Source organism: Corythoichthys intestinalis, chromosome 1, assembly GCF_030265065.1.
Source record: "Corythoichthys intestinalis isolate RoL2023-P3 chromosome 1, ASM3026506v1, whole genome shotgun sequence".
Lineage (NCBI taxonomy): Eukaryota > Metazoa > Chordata > Actinopteri > Syngnathiformes > Syngnathidae > Corythoichthys > Corythoichthys intestinalis.
Genome location: NC_080395.1, coordinates 23083533 through 23099391, shown reverse-complemented (window position 1 = coordinate 23099391; position 15859 = coordinate 23083533). Strand labels below are relative to the sequence as shown.

The window sequence follows — 15859 nt, the reverse complement described above, 5'->3', positions numbered from 1 at the left end:
ATAATTTGCTCCTTAGTATCACGGTTACCTTTCTCGATCGGGAAATTGTCCTTCTGTTTTGTATAGGCCGAAATAGCTCAGTTGGGAGAGCGTTAGACTGAAGATCTAAAGGTCCTCGGATCGATCCCGAGTTTTGGCATTGGGACGGGGTTTATCTGTTATCAGTTTCAAGGTCGATCCCGAGTTTCGGCATTGGGACGGAGTTGATCTGTTATCAGTTTCAAGGTCGATCCCGAGTTTTGGCATTGGACAGGGTTAATCTGTTGTCTGAGATGACAAACTCGAAGGAGTGCTTGAGTGGATAATTTGCTCCTTAGTATCACGGTTACCTTTCTCGATCGGGAAATTGTCCTTCTGTTTTGTATAGGCCGTAATAGCTCAGTTGGGAGAGCGTTAGACTCAAGATCTAAAGGTCCTCGGATCGATGCCGAGTTTCGGCATTGAAGCACAGTTAATCTGTTATCAGTTTTGAGGTCGATCCAGAGTTTCAGCACCGGACAGGGTTAATTTGTTATCTGAGATGACCAACTCGAAGGAGTGCTTGAGTGGATAATTTGCTCCTTAGTATCACAGTTACCTTTCTCGATCGGGAAATTGTCCATCTGTTTCGTATAGGCCGAAATAGCTCAGTTGGGAGAGCGTTAGACTGAAGATCTAAAGGTCCTCGGATCGATCCCGAGTTTCGGCATTGGGGCAGAGTTGATCTGTTACCGTTAGTATGACTTTAGAAGATCGTTCCTGAGTTTCGGCATTGGGACGGAGTTGATCTGTTATCAGTTTCAAGGTCGATCCCGAGTTTTGAAATTGGACAGAGTTAATCTGTTGTCTGAGATGACAAACTCGAAGGAGTGTTTGAGTGGATAATTTGCTCCTTAGTATCACAGTTACCTTTCTCGATCGGGAAATTGTCCTTCTGTTTTGTATAGGCCGAAATAGCTCAGTTGGGAGAGCGTTAGACTGAAGATCTAAAGGTCCTCGGATCGATCCCGAGTTTCGGCATTGAAGCACAGTTAATCTGTTATCAGTTTCGAGGTCGATCCAGAGTTTCAGCACCGGACAGGGTTAATTTGTTATCTGAGATGACCAACTCGAAGGAGCGCTTGAGTGGATAATTTGCTCCTTAGTATCACGGTTACCTTTCTCGATTGGGAAATTGTCCTTCTGTTTTGTATAGGCCGAAATAGCTCAGTTGGGAGAGCGTTAGACTGAAGATCTAAAGGTCCTCGGATCGATCCTGAGTATCGGCATTGGGGCTGAGTAACTCTGTTATCGTTAGTATGAATTTCAAAGATCGATCCCGACTTTCGGCATTGTGACGGAGTTTATCTGTTATCAGTTTCAAGGTCGATCTCGAGTTTAGGCATTGGGACGGAGTTAATCTGTTATCAATTTCGAGGTCGATCCAGAGTTTCAGCACTGGACAGGGTTAATCTGTTGTCTGAGATGACAAACTCGAAGGAGTGCTTGAGTGGATAATTTGCTCCTTAGTATCACAGTTACATTTCTCGATCGGGAAATTGTCCTTCTGTTTTGTATAGGCCGAAATAGCTCAGTTGGGAGAGCGTTAGACTGAAGATCTAAAGGTCCTCGGATCGATCCTGAGTTTTGGCATTGAAGCACAGTTAATCTGTTATCAGTTTTGAGGTCGATCCAGAGTTTCAGCACCGGACAGGGTTAATTTGTTATCTGAGATGACCAACTCGAAGGAGTGCTTGAGTGGATAATTTGCTCCTTAGTATCACAGTTACCTTTCTCCATCGGGAAATTGTCCATCTGTTTTGTATAGGCCGAAATAGCTCAGTTGGGAGAGCGTTAGACTGAAGATCTAAAGGTCCTCGGATCGGTCCCGAGTTTCGGCATTGAAGCACAGTTAATGTGTTATCAGTTTTGAGGTCGATCCAGAGTTTCAACACCGGACAGGGTTAATTTGTTATCTGAGATGACCAACTCGAAGGAGTGCCTGAGTGGATAATTTGCTCCTTTGTATCAGAGTTACCTTTCTCGATCGGGAAATTGTCCTTTTGGCTTGTATCGGCTGAAGTATCTCAGCTGGGAGAGCATTAAACTGATAATCTAAAGGTCCTCGGATCGATCCCGAGTTTCGGCATTGGGGCAGAGTTGATCTGTTACCGTTAGTATGACTTTAGAAGATCGTTCCTGAGTTTCGGCATTGGGACGGAGTTGATCTGTTATCAGTTTCAAGGTCGATCCTGAGTTTTGAAATTGGACAGAGTTAATCTGTTGTCTGAGATGACAAACTCGAAGGAGTGTTTGAGTGGATAATTTGCTCCTTAGTATCACAGTTACCTTTCTCGATCGGGAAATTGTCCTTCTGTTTTGTATAGGCCGAAATAGCTCAGTTGGGAGAGCGTTAGACTGAAGATCTAAAGGTCCTCGGATCGATCCCGAGTTTCGGCATTGGGACGGAGTTGATCTGTTATCAGTTTCAAGGTCGATCCCGAGTTTTGGCATTGGACAGGGTTAATCTGTTGTCTGAGATGACAAACTCGAAGGAGTGCTTGAGTGGATAATTTGCTCCTTAGTATCACAGTTACCTTTCTCGATCGGGAAATTGTCCTTCTGTTTTGTATAGGCCGAAATAGCTCAGTTGGGAGAGCGTTAGACTGAAGATCTAAAGGTCCTCGGATCGATCCCGAGTTTCGGCATTGAAGCACAGTTAATCTGTTATCAGTTTCGAGGTCGATCCAGAGTTTCAGCACCGGACAGGGTTAATTTGTTATCTGAGATGACCAACTCGAAGGAGCGCTTGAGTGGATAATTTGCTCCTTAGTATCACGGTTACCTTTCTCGATCAGGAAATTGTCCTTCTGTTTTGTATAGGCCGAAATAGCTCAGTTGGGAGAGCGTTAGACTGAAGATCTAAAGGTCCTCGGATCGATCCTGAGTATCGGCATTGGGGCTGAGTAACTCTGTTATCGTTAGTATGAATTTCAAAGATCGATCCCGACTTTCGGCATTGTGACGGAGTTTATCTGTTATCAGTTTCAAGGTCGATGTCGAGTTTAGGCATTGGGACGGAGTTAATCTGTTATCAGTTTCGAGGTCGATCCAGAGTTTCAGCACTGGACAGGGTTAATCTGTTATCTGAGATGACACACTCGAAGGAGTGCTTGAGTGGATAATTTGCTCCTTAGTATCACAGTTACCTTTCTCGATCGGGAAATTGTCCTTCTGTTTTGTATAGGCTGAAATAGCTCAGTTGGGAGAGCGTTAGACTGAAGATCTAAAGGTCCTCGAATCGATCCCGAGTTTCGGCATTGAAGCACAGTTAATCTGTTATCAGTTTCGAGGTCGATCCAGAGTTTCAGCACTGGACAGGGTTAATCTGTTATCTGAGATGACACACTCGAAGGAGTGCTTGAGTGGATAATTTGCTCCTTAGTATCACAGTTACCTTTCTCGATCGGGAAATTGTCCTTCTGTTTTGTATAGGCTGAAATAGCTCAGTTGGGAGAGCGTTAGACTGAAGATCTAAAGGTCCTCGAATCGATCCCGAGTTTCGGCATTGAAGCACAGTTAATCTGTTATCAGTTTCGAGGTCGATCCAAAGTTTCAGCACCGGACAGGGTTAATTTGTGATCTGAGATGACCAACTCGAAGGAGTGCTTGAGTGGATAATTTGCTCCTTAGTATCACAGTTACCTTTCTCGATTGGGAAATTGTCCATCTGTTTTGTATAGGCCGAAATAGCTCAGTTGGGAGAGCGTTAGACTGAAGATCTAAAGGTCCTCGGATCGATCCCGAGTTTCGGCATTGAAGCACAGTTAATCTGTTATCAGTTTTGAGGTCGATCCAGAGTTTCAACACCGGACAGGGTTAATTTGTTATCTGAGATGACCTACTCGAAGGAGTGCTTGAGTGGATAATTTGCTCCTTTGTATCAGAGTTACCTTTCTCGATCGGGAAATTGTCCTTTTGTTCTGAATAGGCTGAAATAGCTCAGTTGGGAGAGCGTTAGACTGAATCTCTGAAGGTCCTCGGATTGATCCCGAGTTTCGGCATTGGGGCTGAGTAGCTCTGTTATCGTTAGTATGAATTTCAAAGATCGATCCCGACTTTCGGCATTGTTACGGAGTTTATCTGTTATCAGTTTCAAGGTCGATCTCGAGTTTAGGCATTGGGACGGAGTTAATCTGTTATCAGTTTCGAGGTCGATCCAGAGTTTCAGCACTGGACAGGGTTGATCGGTTATCTGAGATGACAAACTCAAAGGAGTGCTTGAGTGGATAATTTGGTACTTAGTATCACAGTTATCTTTCTCGATCGGGAAATTGTCCTTTTGGTCTGTATCGGCCGAAATAGCTCAGCTGGGAGAGTGTTAGACTGAAGATCTAAAGGTCCCCGGATCGATCCCGAGTTTCGGCATTGGGGCAGAGTTGATCTGTTATCGTTAGTATGAGTTTAGAAGATCAATCCTGAGTTTCGGCATTGGGACGGAATTGATCTATTATCAGTTTCAAGGTCGATCCCGAGTTTTGGCATTGGACAGGGTTAATCTGTTGTCTGAGATGACAAACTCGAAGGAGTGCTTGAGTGGATAATTTGCTCCTTAGTATCACAGTTACCTTTCTCGATCGGGAAATTGTCCTTCTGTTTTGTATAGGCCGAAATAGCTCAGTTGGGAGACCGTTAGACTGAAGATCTAAAGGTCCTCGGATCGATCCCGAGTTTCGGCATTGGGGCAGAGTTGATCTGTTATCGTTAGTATGAGTTTAGAAGATCAATCCTGAGTTTCGGCATTGGGACGGAATTGATCTGTTATCAGTTTCAAGGTCGATCCCGAGTTTTGGCATTGGACAGGGTTAATCTGTTGTCTGAGATGACAAACTCGAAGGAGTGCTTGAGTGGATAATTTGCTCCTTAGTATCACAGTTACCTTTCTCGATCGGGAAATTGTCCTTCTGTTTTGTATAGGCCGAAATAGCTCAGTTGGGAGAGCGTTAGACTGAAGATCTAAAGGTCCTCGGATCGATCCCGAGTTTCGGCATTGGGACGGAGTTGATCTGTTATCAGTTTCAAGGTCGATCCCGAGTTTTGGCATTGGACAGGGTTAATCTGTTGTCTGAGATGACAAACTCGAAGGAGTGCTTGAGTGGATAATTTGCTCCTTAGTATCACAGTTACCTTTCTCGATCGGGAAATTGTCCTTCTGTTTTGTATAGGCCGTAATAGCTCAGTTGGGAGAGCGTTAGACTGAAGGTCTAAAGGTCTTCGGATCGATCCCGAGTTTTGGCATTTAAGCACAGTTAATCTGTTATCAGTTTTGAGGTCGATCCAGAGTTTCAGCACCGGACAGGGTTAATTTGTTATCTGAGATGACCAACTCGAAGGAGTGCTTGAGTGGATAATTTGCTCCTTAGTATCACAGTTACCTTTCTCGATCGGGAAATTGTCCATCTGTTTTGTATAGGCCGAAATAGCTCAGTTGGGAGAGCGTTAGACTGAAGATCTAAAGGTCCTCGGATCGATCCCGAGTTTCGGCATTGAAGCACAGTTAATCTGTTGTCAGTTTTGAGGTCGATCCAGAGTTTCAACACCAGACAGGGTTAATTTGTTATCTGAGATGACCAACTCGAAGGAGTGCTTGAGTGGATAATTTGCTCCTTTGTATCAGAGTTACCTTTCTCGATCGGGAAATTGTCCTTTTGGCCTGTATCGGCTGAAATATCTCAGCTGGGAAAGCATTAGACTGATGATCTAAAGGTCCTCGGATCGATCCCGAGTTTCGGTATTGGGGCAGAGTTGATCTGTTATCGTTAGTATGAGTTTGGAAGATCAATCCTGAGTTTCGGCACTGGGACGGAATTGATCTGTTATCAGTTTCAAGGTCGATCCCGAGTTTTGGCATTGGACAGGGTTAATCTGTTGTCTGAGATGACAAACTCGAAGGAGTGCTTGAGTGGATAATTTGCTCCTTAGTATCACAGTTACCTTTCTCGATCGGGAAATTGTCCTTCTGTTTTGTATAGGCCGAAATAGCTCAGTTGGGAGAGCGTTAGACTGAAGATCTAAAGGTCCTCGGATCGATCCCGAGTTTCGGCATTGGGGCAGAGTTGATCTGTTATCGTTAGTATGAGTTTAGAAGATCAATCCTGAGTTTCGGCATTGGGACGGAATTGATCTGTTATCAGTTTCAAGGTCGATCCCGAGTTTTGGCATTGGACAGGGTTAATCTGTTGTCTGAGATGACAAACTCGAAGGAGTGCTTGAGTGGATAATTTGCTCCTTAGTATCACAGTTACCTTTCTCGATCGGGAAATTGTCCTTCTGTTTTGTATAGGCCGAAATAGCTCAGTTGGGAGAGCGTTAGACTGAAGATCTAAAGGTCCTCGGATCGATCCCGAGTTTCGGCATTGGGACGGAGTTGATCTGTTATCAGTTTCAAGGTCGATCCCGAGTTTTGGCATTGGACAGGGTTAATCTGTTGTCTGAGATGACAAACTCGAAGGAGTGCTTGAGTGGATAATTTGCTCCTTAGTATCACAGTTACCTTTCTCGATCGGGAAATTGTCCTTCTGTTTTGTATAGGCCGTAATAGCTCAGTTGGGAGAGCGTTAGACTGAAGATCTAAAGGTCCTCGGATCGATCCTGAGTATCGGCATTGGGGCTGAGTAACTCTGTTATCGTTAGTATGAATTTCAAAGATCGATCCCGACTTTCGGCATTGTGACGGAGTTTATCTGTTATCAGTTTCAAGGTCGATCTCGAGTTTAGGCATTGGGACGGAGTTAATCTGTTATCAATTTCGAGGTCGATCCAGAGTTTCAGCACTGGACAGGGTTAATCTGTTGTCTGAGATGACAAACTCGAAGGAGTGCTTGAGTGGATAATTTGCTCCTTAGTATCACAGTTACATTTCTCGATCGGGAAATTGTCCTTCTGTTTTGTATAGGCCGAAATAGCTCAGTTGGGAGAGCGTTAGACTGAAGATCTAAAGGTCCTCGGATCGATCCCGAGTTTTGGCATTGAAGCACAGTTAATCTGTTATCAGTTTTGAGGTCGATCCAGAGTTTCAGCACCGGACAGGGTTAATTTGTTATCTGAGATGACCAACTCGAAGGAGTGCTTGAGTGGATAATTTGCTCCTTAGTATCACAGTTACCTTTCTCCATCGGGAAATTGTCCATCTGTTTTGTATAGGCCGAAATAGCTCAGTTGGGAGAGCGTTAGACTGAAGATCTAAAGGTCCTCGGATCGGTCCCGAGTTTCGGCATTGAAGCACAGTTAATGTGTTATCAGTTTTGAGGTCGATCCAGAGTTTCAACACCGGACAGGGTTAATTTGTTATCTGAGATGACCAACTCGAAGGAGTGCCTGAGTGGATAATTTGCTCCTTTGTATCAGAGTTACCTTTCTCGATCGGGAAATTGTCCTTTTGGCTTGTATCGGCTGAAGTATCTCAGCTGGGAGAGCATTAAACTGATAATCTAAAGGTCCTCGGATCGATCCCGAGTTTCGGCATTGGGGCAGAGTTGATCTGTTACCGTTAGTATGACTTTAGAAGATCGTTCCTGAGTTTCGGCATTGGGACGGAGTTGATCTGTTATCAGTTTCAAGGTCGATCCTGAGTTTTGAAATTGGACAGAGTTAATCTGTTGTCTGAGATGACAAACTCGAAGGAGTGTTTGAGTGGATAATTTGCTCCTTAGTATCACAGTTACCTTTCTCGATCGGGAAATTGTCCTTCTGTTTTGTATAGGCCGAAATAGCTCAGTTGGGAGAGCGTTAGACTGAAGATCTAAAGGTCCTCGGATCGATCCCGAGTTTCGGCATTGGGACGGAGTTGATCTGTTATCAGTTTCAAGGTCGATCCCGAGTTTTGGCATTGGACAGGGTTAATCTGTTGTCTGAGATGACAAACTCGAAGGAGTGCTTGAGTGGATAATTTGCTCCTTAGTATCACAGTTACCTTTCTCGATCGGGAAATTGTCCTTCTGTTTTGTATAGGCTGAAATAGCTCAGTTGGGAGAGCGTTAGACTGAAGATCTAAAGGTCCTCGAATCGATCCCGAGTTTCGGCATTGAAGCACAGTTAATCTGTTATCAGTTTCGAGGTCGATGTCGAGTTTAGGCATTGGGACGGAGTTAATCTGTTATCAGTTTCGAGGTCGATCCAGAGTTTCAGCACTGGACAGGGTTAATCTGTTATCTGAGATGACACACTCGAAGGAGTGCTTGAGTGGATAATTTGCTCCTTAGTATCACAGTTACCTTTCTCGATCGGGAAATTGTCCTTCTGTTTTGTATAGGCTGAAATAGCTCAGTTGGGAGAGCGTTAGACTGAAGATCTAAAGGTCCTCGAATCGATCCCGAGTTTCGGCATTGAAGCACAGTTAATCTGTTATCAGTTTCGAGGTCGATCCAGAGTTTCAGCACTGGACAGGGTTAATCTGTTATCTGAGATGACACACTCGAAGGAGTGCTTGAGTGGATAATTTGCTCCTTAGTATCACAGTTACCTTTCTCGATTGGGAAATTGTCCATCTGTTTTGTATAGGCCGAAATAGCTCAGTTGGGAGAGCGTTAGACTGAAGATCTAAAGGTCCTCGGATCGATCCCGAGTTTCGGCATTGAAGCACAGTTAATCTGTTATCAGTTTTGAGGTCGATCCAGAGTTTCAACACCGGACAGGGTTAATTTGTTATCTGAGATGACCTACTCGAAGGAGTGCTTGAGTGGATAATTTGCTCCTTTGTATCAGAGTTACCTTTCTCGATCGGGAAATTGTCCTTTTGTTCTGAATAGGCTGAAATAGCTCAGTTGGGAGAGCGTTAGACTGAATCTCTGAAGGTCCTCGGATTGATCCCGAGTTTCGGCATTGGGGCTGAGTAGCTCTGTTATCGTTAGTATGAATTTCAAAGATCGATCCCGACTTTCGGCATTGTTACGGAGTTTATCTGTTATCAGTTTCAAGGTCGATCTCGAGTTTAGGCATTGGGACGGAGTTAATCTGTTATCAGTTTCGAGGTCGATCCAGAGTTTCAGCACTGGACAGGGTTGATCGGTTATCTGAGATGACAAACTCAAAGGAGTGCTTGAGTGGATAATTTGGTACTTAGTATCACAGTTATCTTTCTCGATCGGGAAATTGTCCTTTTGGTCTGTATCGGCCGAAATAGCTCAGCTGGGAGAGTGTTAGACTGAAGATCTAAAGGTCCCCGGATCGATCCCGAGTTTCGGCATTGGGGCAGAGTTGATCTGTTATCGTTAGTATGAGTTTAGAAGATCAATCCTGAGTTTCGGCATTGGGACGGAATTGATCTATTATCAGTTTCAAGGTCGATCCCGAGTTTTGGCATTGGACAGGGTTAATCTGTTGTCTGAGATGACAAACTCGAAGGAGTGCTTGAGTGGATAATTTGCTCCTTAGTATCACAGTTACCTTTCTCGATCGGGAAATTGTCCTTCTGTTTTGTATAGGCCGAAATAGCTCAGTTGGGAGACCGTTAGACTGAAGATCTAAAGGTCCTCGGATCGATCCCGAGTTTCGGCATTGGGGCAGAGTTGATCTGTTATCGTTAGTATGAGTTTAGAAGATCAATCCTGAGTTTCGGCATTGGGACGGAATTGATCTGTTATCAGTTTCAAGGTCGATCCCGAGTTTTGGCATTGGACAGGGTTAATCTGTTGTCTGAGATGACAAACTCGAAGGAGTGCTTGAGTGGATAATTTGCTCCTTAGTATCACAGTTACCTTTCTCGATCGGGAAATTGTCCTTCTGTTTTGTATAGGCCGAAATAGCTCAGTTGGGAGAGCGTTAGACTGAAGATCTAAAGGTCCTCGGATCGATCCCGAGTTTCGGCATTGGGACGGAGTTGATCTGTTATCAGTTTCAAGGTCGATCCCGAGTTTTGGCATTGGACAGGGTTAATCTGTTGTCTGAGATGACAAACTCGAAGGAGTGCTTGAGTGGATAATTTGCTCCTTAGTATCACAGTTACCTTTCTCGATCGGGAAATTGTCCTTCTGTTTTGTATAGGCCGTAATAGCTCAGTTGGGAGAGCGTTAGACTGAAGATCTAAAGGTCTTCGGATCGATCCCGAGTTTTGGCATTTAAGCACAGTTAATCTGTTATCAGTTTTGAGGTCGATCCAGAGTTTCAGCACCGGACAGGGTTAATTTGTTATCTGAGATGACCAACTCGAAGGAGTGCTTGAGTGGATAATTTGCTCCTTAGTATCACAGTTACCTTTCTCGATCGGGAAATTGTCCATCTGTTTTGTATAGGCCGAAATAGCTCAGTTGGGAGAGCGTTAGACTGAAGATCTAAAGGTCCTCGGATCGATCCCGAGTTTCGGCATTGAAGCACAGTTAATCTGTTGTCAGTTTTGAGGTCGATCCAGAGTTTCAACACCAGACAGGGTTAATTTGTTATCTGAGATGACCAACTCGAAGGAGTGCTTGAGTGGATAATTTGCTCCTTTGTATCAGAGTTACCTTTCTCGATCGGGAAATTGTCCTTTTGGCCTGTATCGGCTGAAATATCTCAGCTGGGAAAGCATTAGACTGATGATCTAAAGGTCCTCGGATCGATCCCGAGTTTCGGCATTGGGGCAGAGTTGATCTGTTATCGTTAGTATGAGTTTGGAAGATCAATCCTGAGTTTCGGCACTGGGACGGAATTGATCTGTTATCAGTTTCAAGGTCGATCCCGAGTTTTGGCATTGGACAGGGTTAATCTGTTGTCTGAGATGACAAACTCGAAGGAGTGCTTGAGTGGATAATTTGCTCCTTAGTATCACAGTTACCTTTCTCGATCGGGAAATTGTCCTTCTGTTTTGTATAGGCCGAAATAGCTCAGTTGGGAGAGCGTTAGACTGAAGATCTAAAGGTCCTCGGATCGATCCCGAGTTTCGGCATTGGGGCAGAGTTGATCTGTTATCGTTAGTATGAGTTTAGAAGATCAATCCTGAGTTTCGGCATTGGGACGGAATTGATCTGTTATCAGTTTCAAGGTCGATCCCGAGTTTTGGCATTGGACAGGGTTAATCTGTTGTCTGAGATGACAAACTCGAAGGAGTGCTTGAGTGGATGATTTGCTCCTTAGTATCACAGTTACCTTTCTCGATCGGGAAATTGTCCTTCTGTTTTGTATAGGCCGAAATAGCTCAGTTGGGAGAGCGTTAGACTGAAGATCTAAAGGTCCTCGGATCGATCCCGAGTTTCGGCATTGGGACGGAGTTGATCTGTTATCAGTTTCAAGGTCGATCCCGAGTTTTGGCATTGGACAGGGTTAATCTGTTGTCTGAGATGACAAACTCGAAGGAGTGCTTGAGTGGATAATTTGCTCCTTAGTATCACAGTTACCTTTCTCGATCGGGAAATTGTCCTTCTGTTTTGTATAGGCCGTAATAGCTCAGTTGGGAGAGCGTTAGACTGAAGATCTAAAGGTTCTCGGATCGATCCTGAGTTTTGGCATTTAAGCACAGTTAATCTGTTATCAGTTTTGAGGTCGATCCAGAGTTTCAGCACCGGACAGGGTTAATTTGTTATCTGAGATGACCAACTCGAAGGAGTGCTTGAGTGGATAATTTGCTCCTTAGTATCACAGTTACCTTTCTCGATCGGGAAATTGTCCATCTGTTTTGTTTAGGCCGAAATAGCTCAGTTGGGAGAGCGTTAGACTGAAGATCTAAAGGTCCTCGGATCGATCCCGAGTTTCGGCATTGAAGCACAGTTAATCTGTTGTCAGTTTTGAGGTCGATCCAGAGTTTCAACACCAGACAGGGTTAATTTGTTATCTGAGATGACCAACTCGAAGGAGTGCTTGAGTGGATAATTTGCTCCTTTGTATCAGAGTTACCTTTCTCGATCGGGAAATTGTCCTTTTGGCCTGTATCGGCTGAAATATCTCAGCTGGGAAAGCATTAGACTGATCATCTAAAGGTCCTCGGATCGATCCCGAGTTTCGGCATTGGGGCAGAGTTGATCTGTTATCGTTAGTATGACTTTAGAAGATCGATCCTGAGTTTCGGCATTGGGATGGAGTTGATCTGTTATCAGTTTCAAGGTCGATCCCGAGTTTTGGCATTGGACAGAGTTAATCTGTTGTCTGAGATGACAAACTCGAAGGAGTGTTTGAGTGGATAATTTGCTCCTTAGTATCACAGTTACCTTTCTCGATCGGGAAATTGTCCTTCTGTTTTGTATAGGCCGAAATAGCTCAGTTGGGAGAGCGTTAGACTGAAGATCTAAAGGTCCTCGGATCGATCCCGAGTTTTGGTATTGGGACGGGGTTTATCTGTTATCAGTTTCAAGGTCGATCCCGAGTTTCGGCATTGGGACGGAGTTGATCTGTTATCAGTTTCAAGGTCGATCCCGAGTTTTGGCATTGGACAGGGTTAATCTGTTGTCTGAGATGACAAACTCGAAGGAGTGCTTGAGTGGATAATTTGCTCTTTAGTATCACAGTTACCTTTCTCGATCGGGAAATTGTCCTTCTGTTTTGTATAGGCCGAAATAGCTCAGTTGGGAGAGCGTTAGACTGAAGATCTAAAGGTCCTCAGATCGATCCCGAGTTTCGGCATTGAAGCACAGTTAATCTGTTATCAGTTTCGAGGTCGATCCAGAGTTTCAGCACCGGACAGGGTTAATTTGTTATCTGAGATGACCAACTCGAAGGAGCGCTTGAGTGGATAATTTGCTCCTTAGTATCACGGTTACCTTTCTCGATTGGGAAATTGTCCTTCTGTTTTGTATAGGCCGAAATAGCTCAGTTGGGAGAGCGTTAGACTGAAGATCTAAAGGTCCTCGGATCGATCCTGAGTATCGGCATTGGGGCTGAGTAACTCTGTTATCGTTAGTATGAATTTCAAAGATCGATCCCGACTTTCGGCATTGTGACGGAGTTTATCTGTTATCAGTTTCAAGGTCGATCTCGAGTTTAGGCATTGGGACGGAGTTAATCTGTTTTCAGTTTCGAGGTCGATCCAGAGTTTCAGCACTGGACAGGGTTAATCTGTTATCTGAGATGACACACTCGAAGGAGTGCTTGAGTGGATAATTTGCTCCTTAGTATCACAGTTACCTTTCTCGATCGGGAAATTGTCCTTCTGTTTTGTATAGGCCGAAATATCTCAGTTGGGAGAGCGTTAGACTGAAGATCTAAAGGTCCTCGGATCGATCCCGAGTTTCGGCATTGAAGCACAGTTAATCTGTTATCAGTTTTGAGGTCGATCCAGAGTTTCAACACCGGACAGGGTTAATTTGTTATCTGAGATGACCAACTCGAAGGAGTGCTTGAGTGGATAATTTGCTCCTTTGTATCAGAGTTACCTTTCTCGATCGGGAAATTGTCCTTTTGTTCTGAATAGGCTGAAATAGCTCAGTTGGGAGAGCGTTAGACTGAATCTCTGAAGGTCCTCGGATTGATCCCGAGTTTCGGCATTGGGGCTGAGTAGCTCTGTTATCGTTAGTATGAATTTCAAAGATCGATCCCGACTTTTGGCATTGTGACGCAGTTTATCTGTTATCAGTTTCAAGGTCGATCTCGAGTTTAGGCATTGGGACGGAGTTAATCTGTTATCAGTTTCGAGGTCGATCCAGAGTTTCAGCACTGGACAGGGTTAATCTGTTATCTGAGATGACACACTCGAAGCAGTGCTTGAGTGGATAATTTGCTACTTAGTATCACAGTTACCTTTCTCGATCGGGAAATTGTACTTTTAGTCTGTATCGGCCGAAATAGCTCAGCTGGGAGAGCGTTAGACTGAAGATCTAAAGGTCCTCGGATCCATCCCGAGTTTCGGCATTGGGGCAGAGTTGATCTGTTATCGTTAGTATGAGTTTAGAAGATCGATCCTGAGTTTCGGCATTGGGACGGAGTTGATCTGTTATCAGTTTCAAGGTCGATCCCGAGTTTTGGCATTGGACAGGGTTAATCTGTTGTCTGAGATGACAAACTCGAAGGAGTGTTTGAGTGGATAATTTGCTCCTTAGTATCACAGTTACCTTTCTCGATCGGGAAATTGTCCTTCTGCTTTGTATAGGCCGAAACAGCTCAGTTGGGAGAGCGTTAGACTGAAGATCTATAGGACCTCGGATCGATCCCGAGTTTCAGCATTGGGGCAGAGTTGATCTGTTATCGTTAGTATGAATTTAGAAGATCGATCCCGAGTTTAGGCATTGGGACATTGTTTATCTGTTATCAGTTTCGAGGTCGATCCAGAGTTTCAGCACTGGACAGGGTTCATCTGTTATCTGAGATGACACACTCGAAGGAGTGCTTGAGTGGATAATTTGCTACTTAGTATCACAGTTACCTTTCTCGATTGGGAAATTGTCCATCTGTTTTGTATAGGCCGAAATAGCTCAGTTGGGAGAGCGTTAGACTGAAGATCTAAAGGTCCTCGGATCGATCCCGAGTTTCGGCATTGAAGCACAGTTAATCTGTTATCAGTTTTGAGGTCGATCCAGAGTTTCAACACCGGACAGGGTTAATTTGTTATCTGAGATGACCAACTCGAAGGAGTGCTTGAGTGGATCATTTGCTCCTTTGTATCAGAGTTACCTTTCTCGATCGGGAAATTGTCCTTTTGTTCTGAATAGGCTGAAATAGCTCAGTTGGGAGAGCGTTAGACTGAATCTCTAAAGGTCCTCGGATTGATCCCGAGTTTCGGCATTGGGGCTGAGTAGCTCTGTTATCGTTAGTATGAATTTCAAAGATCGATCCCGACTTTCGGCATTGTGACGGAGTTTATCTGTTATCAGTTTCAAAGTCGATCTCGAGTTTAGGCATTGGGACGGAGTTAATCTGTTATCAGTTTCGAGGTCGATCCAGAGTTTCAGCACTGGACAGGGTTAATCTGTTATCTGAGATGACACACTCGAAGCAGTGCTTGAGTGGATAATTTGCTACTTAGTATCACAGTTACCTTTCTCGATCGGGAAATTGTACTTTTAGTCTGTATTGGCTGAAATAACTCAGCTGGGAGAGCGTTAGACTGAAGATCTAAAGGTCCTCGGATCGATCCCGAGTTTCGGCATTGGGGCAGAGTTGATCTGTTATCGTTAGTATAAGTTTAGAAGATCGATCCTGAGTTTCGGCATTGGGACGGAGTTGATCTGTTATCAGTTTTAAGGTCGATCCCGAGTTTTGGCATTGGACAGGGTTCATCTGTTGTCTGAGATGACAAACTCGAAGGAGTGTTTGAGTGGATAATTTGCTCCTTAGTATCACAGTTACCTTTCTCGATCGGGAAATTGTCCTTCTGTTTTGTATAGGCTGAAATAGCTCAGTTGGGAGAGCGTTAGACTGAAGATCTAAAGGTCCTCGGATCCATCCTGAGTTTCAGCATTGGGGCAGAGTTGATCTGTTATCGTTAGTATGAATTTAGCAGATCGATCCCGAGTTTAGGCATTGGGACGGGGTTTTTCTGTTATCAGTTTCGAGGTCGATCCAGAGTTTCAGCACTGGACAGGGTTAATCTGTTATCTGAGATGACACACTCGAAGGAGTGCTTGAATGGATAATTTGCTCCTTAGTATCACAGTTACCTTTCTCGATCGGGAAATTGTCCTTCTGTTTTGTATAGGCCGTAATAGCTCAGTTGGGAGAGCGTTAGACTGAAGATCTAAAGGTCCTCGGGTCGATCCTGAGTTTCGGCATTGGGGCAGAGTTGATCTGTTATCGTTAGTATGACTTTAGAAGATCGATCCTGAGTTTCGGCATTGGGACGGAGTTGATCTGTTATCAGTTTCAAGGTCGATCCCGAGTTTTGGCATTGGACAGAGTTAATCTGTTGTCTGAGATGACAAACTCGAAGGAGTGTTTGAGTGGATAATTTGCTCCTTAGTATCACAGTTACCTTTCTCGATCGGGAAATTGTCCTTCTGTTTTG

At 44.3% G+C, this 15859-nt stretch overlaps 1 protein-coding gene and 52 non-coding genes across 54 annotated transcripts in view; 52 read left to right on the top strand and 1 right to left on the bottom strand.

Moving 5' to 3' along the window:
• Positions 1-15859, bottom strand: part of pla2r1 (phospholipase A2 receptor 1) — a 69867-nt gene that overhangs the window by 25386 nt on the left and 28622 nt on the right. The window lies entirely within an intron of this gene.
• Positions 67-139, top strand: trnaf-gaa (transfer RNA phenylalanine (anticodon GAA)). Its single transcript has one exon. It is a non-coding gene; the product is annotated as a tRNA-Phe (tRNA).
• On the top strand, positions 368-440 carry trnal-caa (transfer RNA leucine (anticodon CAA)). The gene has a single exon. It is a non-coding gene; the product is annotated as a tRNA-Leu (tRNA).
• On the top strand, positions 616-688 carry trnaf-gaa (transfer RNA phenylalanine (anticodon GAA)). Its single transcript has one exon. It is a non-coding gene; the product is annotated as a tRNA-Phe (tRNA).
• Positions 927-999, top strand: trnaf-gaa (transfer RNA phenylalanine (anticodon GAA)). The gene has a single exon. It is a non-coding gene; the product is annotated as a tRNA-Phe (tRNA).
• On the top strand, positions 1175-1247 carry trnaf-gaa (transfer RNA phenylalanine (anticodon GAA)). Its single transcript has one exon. It is a non-coding gene; the product is annotated as a tRNA-Phe (tRNA).
• On the top strand, positions 1539-1611 carry trnaf-gaa (transfer RNA phenylalanine (anticodon GAA)). The gene has a single exon. It is a non-coding gene; the product is annotated as a tRNA-Phe (tRNA).
• On the top strand, positions 1787-1859 carry trnaf-gaa (transfer RNA phenylalanine (anticodon GAA)). Its single transcript has one exon. It is a non-coding gene; the product is annotated as a tRNA-Phe (tRNA).
• On the top strand, positions 2035-2107 carry trnai-gau (transfer RNA isoleucine (anticodon GAU)). Its single transcript has one exon. It is a non-coding gene; the product is annotated as a tRNA-Ile (tRNA).
• On the top strand, positions 2346-2418 carry trnaf-gaa (transfer RNA phenylalanine (anticodon GAA)). Its single transcript has one exon. It is a non-coding gene; the product is annotated as a tRNA-Phe (tRNA).
• Positions 2594-2666, top strand: trnaf-gaa (transfer RNA phenylalanine (anticodon GAA)). The gene has a single exon. It is a non-coding gene; the product is annotated as a tRNA-Phe (tRNA).
• Positions 2842-2914, top strand: trnaf-gaa (transfer RNA phenylalanine (anticodon GAA)). The gene has a single exon. It is a non-coding gene; the product is annotated as a tRNA-Phe (tRNA).
• On the top strand, positions 3206-3278 carry trnaf-gaa (transfer RNA phenylalanine (anticodon GAA)). Its single transcript has one exon. It is a non-coding gene; the product is annotated as a tRNA-Phe (tRNA).
• trnaf-gaa (transfer RNA phenylalanine (anticodon GAA)) lies at positions 3454-3526 on the top strand. The gene has a single exon. It is a non-coding gene; the product is annotated as a tRNA-Phe (tRNA).
• Positions 3702-3774, top strand: trnaf-gaa (transfer RNA phenylalanine (anticodon GAA)). Its single transcript has one exon. It is a non-coding gene; the product is annotated as a tRNA-Phe (tRNA).
• Positions 4314-4386, top strand: trnaf-gaa (transfer RNA phenylalanine (anticodon GAA)). The gene has a single exon. It is a non-coding gene; the product is annotated as a tRNA-Phe (tRNA).
• trnaf-gaa (transfer RNA phenylalanine (anticodon GAA)) lies at positions 4625-4697 on the top strand. The gene has a single exon. It is a non-coding gene; the product is annotated as a tRNA-Phe (tRNA).
• trnaf-gaa (transfer RNA phenylalanine (anticodon GAA)) lies at positions 4936-5008 on the top strand. The gene has a single exon. It is a non-coding gene; the product is annotated as a tRNA-Phe (tRNA).
• trnaf-gaa (transfer RNA phenylalanine (anticodon GAA)) lies at positions 5184-5256 on the top strand. Its single transcript has one exon. It is a non-coding gene; the product is annotated as a tRNA-Phe (tRNA).
• On the top strand, positions 5432-5504 carry trnaf-gaa (transfer RNA phenylalanine (anticodon GAA)). The gene has a single exon. It is a non-coding gene; the product is annotated as a tRNA-Phe (tRNA).
• On the top strand, positions 5680-5752 carry trnai-gau (transfer RNA isoleucine (anticodon GAU)). The gene has a single exon. It is a non-coding gene; the product is annotated as a tRNA-Ile (tRNA).
• On the top strand, positions 5991-6063 carry trnaf-gaa (transfer RNA phenylalanine (anticodon GAA)). Its single transcript has one exon. It is a non-coding gene; the product is annotated as a tRNA-Phe (tRNA).
• trnaf-gaa (transfer RNA phenylalanine (anticodon GAA)) lies at positions 6302-6374 on the top strand. Its single transcript has one exon. It is a non-coding gene; the product is annotated as a tRNA-Phe (tRNA).
• On the top strand, positions 6550-6622 carry trnaf-gaa (transfer RNA phenylalanine (anticodon GAA)). The gene has a single exon. It is a non-coding gene; the product is annotated as a tRNA-Phe (tRNA).
• Positions 6914-6986, top strand: trnaf-gaa (transfer RNA phenylalanine (anticodon GAA)). The gene has a single exon. It is a non-coding gene; the product is annotated as a tRNA-Phe (tRNA).
• On the top strand, positions 7162-7234 carry trnaf-gaa (transfer RNA phenylalanine (anticodon GAA)). Its single transcript has one exon. It is a non-coding gene; the product is annotated as a tRNA-Phe (tRNA).
• Positions 7410-7482, top strand: trnai-gau (transfer RNA isoleucine (anticodon GAU)). Its single transcript has one exon. It is a non-coding gene; the product is annotated as a tRNA-Ile (tRNA).
• On the top strand, positions 7721-7793 carry trnaf-gaa (transfer RNA phenylalanine (anticodon GAA)). Its single transcript has one exon. It is a non-coding gene; the product is annotated as a tRNA-Phe (tRNA).
• trnaf-gaa (transfer RNA phenylalanine (anticodon GAA)) lies at positions 7969-8041 on the top strand. The gene has a single exon. It is a non-coding gene; the product is annotated as a tRNA-Phe (tRNA).
• Positions 8270-8342, top strand: trnaf-gaa (transfer RNA phenylalanine (anticodon GAA)). The gene has a single exon. It is a non-coding gene; the product is annotated as a tRNA-Phe (tRNA).
• Positions 8518-8590, top strand: trnaf-gaa (transfer RNA phenylalanine (anticodon GAA)). The gene has a single exon. It is a non-coding gene; the product is annotated as a tRNA-Phe (tRNA).
• trnaf-gaa (transfer RNA phenylalanine (anticodon GAA)) lies at positions 9130-9202 on the top strand. Its single transcript has one exon. It is a non-coding gene; the product is annotated as a tRNA-Phe (tRNA).
• trnaf-gaa (transfer RNA phenylalanine (anticodon GAA)) lies at positions 9441-9513 on the top strand. The gene has a single exon. It is a non-coding gene; the product is annotated as a tRNA-Phe (tRNA).
• On the top strand, positions 9752-9824 carry trnaf-gaa (transfer RNA phenylalanine (anticodon GAA)). Its single transcript has one exon. It is a non-coding gene; the product is annotated as a tRNA-Phe (tRNA).
• On the top strand, positions 10000-10072 carry trnaf-gaa (transfer RNA phenylalanine (anticodon GAA)). The gene has a single exon. It is a non-coding gene; the product is annotated as a tRNA-Phe (tRNA).
• On the top strand, positions 10248-10320 carry trnaf-gaa (transfer RNA phenylalanine (anticodon GAA)). The gene has a single exon. It is a non-coding gene; the product is annotated as a tRNA-Phe (tRNA).
• trnai-gau (transfer RNA isoleucine (anticodon GAU)) lies at positions 10496-10568 on the top strand. The gene has a single exon. It is a non-coding gene; the product is annotated as a tRNA-Ile (tRNA).
• trnaf-gaa (transfer RNA phenylalanine (anticodon GAA)) lies at positions 10807-10879 on the top strand. Its single transcript has one exon. It is a non-coding gene; the product is annotated as a tRNA-Phe (tRNA).
• On the top strand, positions 11118-11190 carry trnaf-gaa (transfer RNA phenylalanine (anticodon GAA)). The gene has a single exon. It is a non-coding gene; the product is annotated as a tRNA-Phe (tRNA).
• On the top strand, positions 11366-11438 carry trnaf-gaa (transfer RNA phenylalanine (anticodon GAA)). Its single transcript has one exon. It is a non-coding gene; the product is annotated as a tRNA-Phe (tRNA).
• trnaf-gaa (transfer RNA phenylalanine (anticodon GAA)) lies at positions 11614-11686 on the top strand. The gene has a single exon. It is a non-coding gene; the product is annotated as a tRNA-Phe (tRNA).
• On the top strand, positions 11862-11934 carry trnai-gau (transfer RNA isoleucine (anticodon GAU)). Its single transcript has one exon. It is a non-coding gene; the product is annotated as a tRNA-Ile (tRNA).
• Positions 12173-12245, top strand: trnaf-gaa (transfer RNA phenylalanine (anticodon GAA)). The gene has a single exon. It is a non-coding gene; the product is annotated as a tRNA-Phe (tRNA).
• On the top strand, positions 12474-12546 carry trnaf-gaa (transfer RNA phenylalanine (anticodon GAA)). Its single transcript has one exon. It is a non-coding gene; the product is annotated as a tRNA-Phe (tRNA).
• trnaf-gaa (transfer RNA phenylalanine (anticodon GAA)) lies at positions 12722-12794 on the top strand. Its single transcript has one exon. It is a non-coding gene; the product is annotated as a tRNA-Phe (tRNA).
• On the top strand, positions 13086-13158 carry trnaf-gaa (transfer RNA phenylalanine (anticodon GAA)). Its single transcript has one exon. It is a non-coding gene; the product is annotated as a tRNA-Phe (tRNA).
• trnaf-gaa (transfer RNA phenylalanine (anticodon GAA)) lies at positions 13334-13406 on the top strand. Its single transcript has one exon. It is a non-coding gene; the product is annotated as a tRNA-Phe (tRNA).
• On the top strand, positions 13698-13770 carry trnaf-gaa (transfer RNA phenylalanine (anticodon GAA)). Its single transcript has one exon. It is a non-coding gene; the product is annotated as a tRNA-Phe (tRNA).
• trnaf-gaa (transfer RNA phenylalanine (anticodon GAA)) lies at positions 14320-14392 on the top strand. Its single transcript has one exon. It is a non-coding gene; the product is annotated as a tRNA-Phe (tRNA).
• On the top strand, positions 14568-14640 carry trnaf-gaa (transfer RNA phenylalanine (anticodon GAA)). The gene has a single exon. It is a non-coding gene; the product is annotated as a tRNA-Phe (tRNA).
• On the top strand, positions 14932-15004 carry trnaf-gaa (transfer RNA phenylalanine (anticodon GAA)). The gene has a single exon. It is a non-coding gene; the product is annotated as a tRNA-Phe (tRNA).
• Positions 15243-15315, top strand: trnaf-gaa (transfer RNA phenylalanine (anticodon GAA)). Its single transcript has one exon. It is a non-coding gene; the product is annotated as a tRNA-Phe (tRNA).
• trnaf-gaa (transfer RNA phenylalanine (anticodon GAA)) lies at positions 15554-15626 on the top strand. The gene has a single exon. It is a non-coding gene; the product is annotated as a tRNA-Phe (tRNA).